General features: G+C 42.3%; 2 long non-coding RNA genes across 2 annotated transcripts; both read right to left on the minus strand.

Moving 5' to 3' along the window:
• Positions 1-563: 563 nt before the first annotated feature.
• LOC147752707 (uncharacterized) lies at positions 564-5,015 on the minus strand. The gene is made up of 3 exons (XR_015313347.1): positions 3,068-5,015; positions 1,828-1,921; positions 564-882 (listed from the first exon to the last, which is right to left on the minus strand). It is a non-coding gene; the product is annotated as an uncharacterized LOC147752707 (long non-coding RNA).
• A 609-nt stretch (positions 5,016-5,624) lies between these two features.
• On the minus strand, positions 5,625-8,391 carry LOC147752708 (uncharacterized). The gene is made up of 2 exons (XR_015313344.1): positions 8,058-8,391; positions 5,625-6,197 (listed from the first exon to the last, which is right to left on the minus strand). It is a non-coding gene; the product is annotated as an uncharacterized LOC147752708 (long non-coding RNA).
• Positions 8,392-8,443: the final 52 nt, after the last annotated feature.

The following is an 8,443-nucleotide window of genomic DNA, read 5'->3' on the forward strand; positions in this document are numbered from 1 at the left end:
CGATACGTACGTAGGTCTTTTTGCAAAACTGATAAGCCCATCAATTTCTTGATATGTCGTCAGATTTGCTATCCGCTTTAATCGCAACTATTATATTTGCATGTGTGTGTACTTCAATGTATCCGTCGGTATCATCATCTGTGTTCGCATACAAGCCGTACTTTTCTTTCTGAACAGACCAGCAAGACTGACCAAATCATTAATCGTAAAATTAATCTTCCAGTATAGAATGAGCCGTGAAGACATCGAAATAACAGCGACAGCATGTCCGAGATGTGCACTTAACCTTTTCATTCAGTCGAAACAGAAAAAACTGTCTACGTATCAATAGGCAGAAATTTAGAGACGTGACGTGCCACCAACAGATACATGTCTACGGTACCATGAAGGGCATAGGGTTGTTCGTCCGCCGGGACTATGTAGGAAGCACGGCAAAAACCTAAGCCGAAGCCTCGTCATAGGACAATTTTGGAACGCTATGCGGCGACATATGTGAGATTTACTAACGTCACGTACTCTAGCGCGTATAGAGCACACACATAGGTTTCGAAGTAGTAGTAGTACTGAGATGTGCTTTTCATTTTATTTGTACATCAGCTCACGTTGCAGTTTGCTTGTTGCGGGCCTCTCGACGCAGGTTTATTTACGAGCTAGCCAAGCAGCCACAGATTCCATTTGTGAAAGCGAATTTAGAACGACCGCCTGCCCGAGTCGAACGGTCGTTCTGCCCTACGTCCCACCTCCGACAGACCCCGTTGGTCCTCTTTTTTTACAGCCCCTGCTCAGGCCACGTTAGGCCATTTCATCTTGCGCTTTCTTTCCCCATTTGTGATCTGTAGTGGCATCGGCGCCAGCGCCGGGACGCCGAGCCGATGGAACGAGCTAAAAAAAGGCAAATGCGCGTACAACTAAGACTGATTGCGGTGACGTGTTCTTTTCGTGTTTTGCCAGACCACTGGCTACGTGCCGTTACAAAAGAATCGAACGCGGACATTGATGACTGTTTTGGTTCACAGTGGCAATCGCCTACCGTACCTACTGCTGCCGTATAACAAATTCAGCGACGGTGTAAAATAAACTTCGTTCTAGCTAGTTGACTAAGCGCCTATATTCATTAGGCCTTCTGGAGAGGCATTGTCTATGAATGACACATGGATGCAAATATACGAGCATGTAGCTAACAGATGGCAAAAAGGACTTCTAAAACACGACGTAAGCCAGTCAGCCGTTATTAACGAACGAGCTTGGATGTGCCATAGTAAAACTTTAGAGACAAGCGTTGGTAAACAATGCTCGTGTCATCAGTTTCGTGCGTCTAAAAACTCGTTTATTACATCGTGTGACTTGATGGCGTTTTTGGCATCAAGGGAAAGGGAGGTTGTTTGGTAGTTACTCGATGGTTGACTAGAACTGGATATAGCCATATTATCTTACTGGCATTAGAAAATATATGAGCCATTGCAGCAGATGAAATTTAGCCACCGGATTTTGAAGCAAATTGACTCAGCGTCGTTATCAAGCCGATACTTGTTATTTAGTTGATCTCATTACGGCAAATACATAGATTGACTATTGGTGGAGTTGAGCCTTACTCAGCTCATGTAGAAGAAGTAACAATACTCTTGTATTGTAGTACCTAACTTGAAGAGCGCTCAATAATCTCTGGCTGAAAACTGATACGCACATTGGCTGTTGATACGTCTTTTTTTGTTGATATATGAATCTTATTCCTGGTGACGTTTATATACCTCGACGACGCATATTTATTACGGACCGAGGAAAGATTAGAACCCCCAAGAGTATTTATATATATATATATATATTTACAATTAACTTAACGTGCGGTTGCGGCGGATGCTCGTGCGGGCAGCTCGAAAGGCTTCAAAATCGATCGCATGCGGCAATCCGAATAAAGTAACGCCTGCTTCATAAACATATTCAGAAACAATAACATAAACAAAGCGATGAGAGATGAGAATTCTCTACCCTCATGTAGGATCAAGTACGGGATATAGAAGCAACCCTCTTGCCATTTCCAACAGAACTGTAAGAATGTTTAACGAGTACATAAGTGAATTCGATAACACTGCATAGATGACAGCCGCTACGAAAGCTATCGAATGATCAAAACAAAACCTGGTAAAATTTAACCAGCAACTTGTGGAAGGCTTAGATAATACAGTACACTACGACGGGTACGTTTGAGACCTGTTTAGGATAATATCCGCTGTCCTGCCCAGCCTAGATTTTCCGTTTTTGCTTGCGGGAAACACGCCTGTGTTACGAGCGTATGGTTGGTAAGCGAAACGAGATTGAAGCGTGCGCAAAGCGCGTTAAGACGTTGCTAATGCTAAAAACGAGCTTTGATGAGGGCCTGCAAGAAGGCACTGACTATGGCCTATGCTTTCTCAGTTTCGGCCGTTATACTAAGTACCAAAGCTGTCATTGACAGGTTGTCATTTTATATACATACTTAAACTCGAACTAGAAAAGAGATACTTCTTCATCATTTTGCTGGATATCGGGCGTCTGATGCTGATATCTATTAATTGCCTTTTGCGTCATTGTACAAACCTTGTTTACTCCTTGTTTACTTCCGCAAAGTTTAACTACTGCATTCCTACCGTAGAAGCTATATACATACAATATATCAATTCTATGCCTGTAAATGAAAGATCGGCCCCCATAATACCCGCATGGGATGAGCGCTGCTCATAAATATAGCAGTGGTTACTCTAAATGAATTGTTATTTTCCAACTAACCATTTTGTTAATATAGGGCTTACGCATTTCCAAGTTAATTTTACGAGAGCCCTATTATTATTGTTCTATTACAACCTGAAAGTAATTGGCGTTAATTATGCAAAGGACCGATGAACTGGCTTTCCGATTCTTTTATTTATTCGTGAGCGGTTCCCCAACTCGAGGTCACAAATAGCAAGTCAAAGATCATTGTTGACACGAAACACGAATCTTACGCATATGCTGATATACAATAGAAACCCATAAATACAGCAAAGAATCCAGAGTGCATTTATGCGATATACGAGTGCATAATATAACTTACCTGGCGGAACTGCGCCGAGTCAAAATGGTTCGGTTTCCCCGTGCCTTCCAAAGTCTGAGGCTGCGCCTGTGCCTGGAAGAGTGTGATGAAACGCGCCGATTCGCCTGTTCCGAATGTCCCTCGAGGCGAAGCTAGCCTTCATGTCTTCTATTTAGTAGCAGAACTGGTGGGTTTCGGACGCGATAGGTCTGCGAATACCGGTTCTGTCGGTTTTCCTGGACCGGCGTTTCGTAGCTATGGTGGCTAAAGCAGCCCATTTCGCTCTCTAAGGAGCGCTACAAATAGCAGGGGAACAATGAAAGGAATCGACGATATGGTACTATACTAAGGTACACAACGTGAAACCCCGACTCTTTGAAAGCTCCGTTCGTTTCAAAGTCAGTCGGGTGTGCCCAGAAGCATACCATCGCGCAAAACTGCCAGTAGTGTTTTCGACTGTTTGATGTTTTATGCTAGATAACCACCGCATTGCGGAAAGCCCGACAAATTGGCCGCCTTTGCTACCTCTCCTTTTAGTTGTGGATCTGTACCGCGCTTTTACGTCGTCGTACTACAATCGTGTATCGCTCACCTCTACGTGTACTATTCGTTTTCGCGATGATGCTGCAGTATGTAGAACGTATCAGTGGCACAGAAGAGAAACTGCGGCGACGAAAAAAGCGATAACTTTTGGGGGCAGCAGCAGACTAACAAAACTGGATGCTTTATGATGTGTCCAACTTTCACGGGATGAAAGAAGGCCAACGACGCATGCTACCTAACATTGAAAAAGCATAGATTGGAAAATGAACGTAACCTTGAGCCACTGAAGAAAGCTGCGCGCTCATCGGTGCAAACGTTTTGGTGCCTTAAAAGAGGCGTACGGGGTCGGCTGTTTTGTCGGTTCATTCGATAGGGTGGAGTAGAACTAAGGGGGTTTGAGCAAATTTGAGAAACTCCGGCGACGAGGTGGGTTGAGTAGAGGGACCTAAGCGCCGGTGTCATTCTTAATGGTTACGTGCTTTGTGCGCATCACAGTAGCTGTAGCAATATATACTATAGCAATAAGCCGAGGCGGGCGAGCGGCCCGCTGTTCTTTTCGTCGCCTCAAAGAGGGTGGTTAATGTTTAGTTGTGTGTGTGTGTGTATGTACATGGATCCTAAGGTACATACATACAACCTGTGCTCCGAGTGTATCGTTTTCGAACCGCTGTCTGAAGAGAAAGGAATCTCGATTTGGAATGTAGAAACGACAAGTTTTCTGGGCATCCATGGGATGTTGCGGCTGGCAGTTTTGGAGAATAGGACACAGGGAGCAGTTTTGCGGATTGCCACATCTGGGGTAAAGCATTTCAAGAACAACTTGGATCCCTATTCTTAGTTCTGTTGCATTTGCTTCCCGTTACCAAACTGGCCCTCAATCTCCTAGCGGCTGGCTGTTTGGGGATAATTCTGCGGTTGACCAACCTCTAATAAAGCCTGGACGTGATATATGAATAGAACGACGATGGTGATGCTGTTGGCCACTTGAGAGACGCAGCGAACACCTGAAAGACGAAGGAGGAAACACACGAAAACCAAGAAGAAGGCGAAAAAGGAAACGAAAGGAGACGAAGAGTCACACAGATGGGTCATCACATCAATAAACGCATAAGGATTGCGTATCGCTGAGATGGAAATTCTCAAAGGGAAACACTTCTAAGCAAGTGCTGAAATACCGCCAAACGCTAACAAAAGATAGTGGAATTCCAACAAAATAAATCGACCCAATTTGAATTGTAAAAACAGAGGTACCTCTTTCTTGGCCTTTTTTCATCTGGGTATCCTCTTCCTGATGCGTAGCTAAACACGTGTTTCATATAGAGTTGACATAGCCTTCGAACTTCACTAGGAGATAAGTGTGCATAGAATAGCAAATCATCGTCAAAATATAATGCCTACCAGATCAGTTATGCGCAATGAACCAGGCGGCAGCCGGCATCTGAAAGAGTGCATACGGTTTATGGTAGACATTTTTTAAAGCTGATAAAAGGGTGTGGCTGTTATTAAGGTCTAGATTTCCTGTTAGAAATAGTACTATATTTCTGTGCATAGATGTGAGTCCATTTATTATTGCTCACAGCGTAGTCTGCACAGAAGATGATTTTGTTTGTATGCCCGTTTCTGTTGGGTCAATGGTGCCGTTTCGTATCAGCGTATTAGATAATCCTTAATAGCTAATATTGTTGATCTACATTTTTGCGTTACCGATGCCACATGGCGGAAACCTTTTAGCCCGCTACCATCTGTACGGCGAACGATATTGTACTTTTGTTAATTAGTTTGGCAGCATTCATCCCCCGCTGGAGGTTCACTATTATATTTAGAACAAACATGTATGACTATACTTTTCAAATTACAAATGTCGATCTGTACGCCTTGCAGCCGATTTCATTTCCAAATGACTTCATATTAAATGTTTAATAACATTACCAAAGGCAAACGGGCCATTCACGTGTTGCACCTTTGAAAATTTAGGCCTTGGCCTGCCTTGTGGCAAAAGACAGAGACAAACTGATAAAAAACGAGCACGTTCAAATGCTGTCTTGAGAGCTTTAATAATTTAAATTGATTCCATTAACTGCGTTTTTGAATGCCTATAAATTTGTTAGTGGTTTATTTAGCCCTTTTGTATGGTAATAAGGTGCTACAGAAAGACTTGTTACTCTGTATTCATATGGCGTGATTTTCATACCTACGCGCAAACACCAATGTTTTTTTCATTACCCGTGACAATATTCAAACGACTCATCTCTTGAATGTATTTACTCAGTCTTAGCCCCTCTCTCAGTTAGAGCCATAGAGACTAGTCACTTTCGGTCCCGTCGCCAGTGCCTTCATCAGAGACGGTCGTTGTCGGTAGCATCGTCATAGAGATGGGGGCATAAGCTCCACTGGCCAACGGCACACCTATTAGTCACAATCCCAACACAAGGCCTTACAGGCTGTTTGCTCTATAACGCCGTCCCTACGTTATGGAGTGGTCGGCGGCTTAACATCTCACGAAGGAAGCCACAAAGAAGATGGGGAGTAGAAAATCGAACACGACAGGGAGGGCACTGGCCACCGCGCCAGCAGCAAGCCAGCCGATCGTAAATAGTCCTGATAGATTCTGAAAAAGAACGGGCGGCTGACCATGCATAGCTTACGCACATAACCCTATACCTTTAAGAAAACTGACGGTCCCGATGAGGCACTGAAACAGTGGCGATAGGACAATGTGATAACTTATTACTTACTAAGAGATCTAGGAGTATGACGAATGGAGAACACTAGAAAATCCTTGAGTTGTTACACATGATTATCACTGGACGTAGATAGGTTTGATTAAGGTTCTTTCTTTGTGCGCCATGAATTATCAAGTGACACTTCGAAAATGTTTGGAAAAGATTAGTTTAAAGTAATATAATATGCTCGAATGATTATCGAAATAGAAAAAGCAGGTTGCGTTGCGTCAGATCTAAAGCACGCGGATCCTTTCGGTGGGAGGATTTACGCATGGGAAACTTAACTTTACAAACTTTTACATTACAGTCTAAGAAATATGTTTACAATTCATGTGGCTGGAATTGCTTGCATGGAAGTAAGTTTTAATCGATAAGTTAATGTTTACCAAGCACATACGGTTGAAAAATGTAATTGTGTAAAATCAACAAGGTCAGCAACTAAGTTTCTTATTGCCATCAGAACTCCGAGAGAAATATTCGCATAATTTTACAAATGGAGGTGAATTGCCACGCCTTAAGAAACAAAATCATGCTTGGGACCTTCCCGGTGCGTCATGAGCAAATACAGGAAAGGATTTCGCACACTTCGGCCCACAGGACTTTTATGACGAGCGACCTTGTGTGGCTGGCTGCGTGGGTATAGTCAGTTTTGTTTTTCATTGGATCGTTGTGGGAATTTGCCTACCGTTTAGAAGTTCGAAAATAAAAAAAAAAACATTGTCTTATTATCCTTGAGTTAAAAATCAGTCCAACGGTGACAATTCCGCAAGAAAACTGTTTATATAGCGAGTAAAACAGAACGACGCACGAGTAAGACATGTTGTTCGGAACGGTCGAAAACAGCCTGTAAATCATATAATATGAATCAACAATGTTCCGTTTATACTATTAGAAGTACTCCATTTTATTATTTATCTATTTAAGTCAGCGTTTTGTTACAGCTGTAAGCTTGCAATTTGCACCACAGTATTTAAACCACACGTAGGTTCTAGAGCCAATTTTTAAGATTTTTGCTTTTTTTTTCTTACGATTTTTTAACAGCTACTTCAATTGAGCACATTATTCGTACTCTATTTCGTCTAATGGGGTAAGTGTTCGCTCGTTCGCTTAGGTTCTGTACGGCTGTAATCATTTCGTCCATAACATTTGATCTTACAATTTTTGTTTTCCGCAGGCTAAAAATAAACTACTGCCATAATTTGATGAATCTTACCAGTACTTTTTCCTCTGACAATCAGAATCTCAATCATTGGGGGTTGATTTTCAGCTCTAAGCTATATCTTTGCCTTTGATTTCACTGTTCTCCGATGACAATCAATTACCCTACAGTCAGTCATATATGGCCAAAAACGCTACCAATAAATAACTATGTTTTCGGCTGCTAGCATTATGTAATCGTATAGTCTTAAATGCATAGTTTATAAAATTTACATTCGGATTTGCGATGATTAGTGATGGTAATATCGTTCGAAGAACACTTGTGTAGAGCCGCTAAAATGCGTTGGTAATTTCTTGATTCGTTTTGATGAGCTGAATCAAATAGAACTTCTCATCCACTGCTTGGCCACGTTTGTGAGAAAGATCCCTCGGATGCCACTAAATTTCTAGGATTGCCGGTGTGTGCCCTCATCGAAAGATCTTTTGTAATTGCCCTAGGCTAAAGTTGCTCGCAAAGGAATCTCCTGTTCATATATAGTATTCATCTAGTATGTAGAAGTGACTTGTGTTTTATCAGTGATATTTACCTGTTTCAGCTGCCGGCATTAAAGCTTTACGGAGTACCTGTCTTAAAGATCCCTTGAGTACCTTGGCTTTCACCCCTGTGGAGATCTTTTAGACCGACTGGAATCTAGTTTATCGCAGTCTATTCTATAGTTCTATGTCGGTTGCTTTTTTTCGCTGCTAGGAGCGGTCCGGATTTTTATAAAGCTTCGTCGCTCTAAAGCTTTAAACTGGGTTCGGGAAAAGCTGTCAGACGCTGTTCGTTTATCCTCAATTTTACACATAACCATAATTGTCTCAGCTGCACTTTTCCCAGCGTCGGCGATGTATTAGATACGTCGTTTTAAGCTGTTACGTTTTGGCTGCACTGAAAAATGTTGTTAACGAATCTTAACGAAAATCTATACGA

This window comes from Varroa jacobsoni, unplaced genomic scaffold, assembly GCF_002532875.2.
Source record: "Varroa jacobsoni isolate VJ856 unplaced genomic scaffold, vjacob_1.0 scaffold_1065, whole genome shotgun sequence".
NCBI classification, from domain to species: Eukaryota; Metazoa; Arthropoda; class Arachnida; order Mesostigmata; family Varroidae; genus Varroa; species Varroa jacobsoni.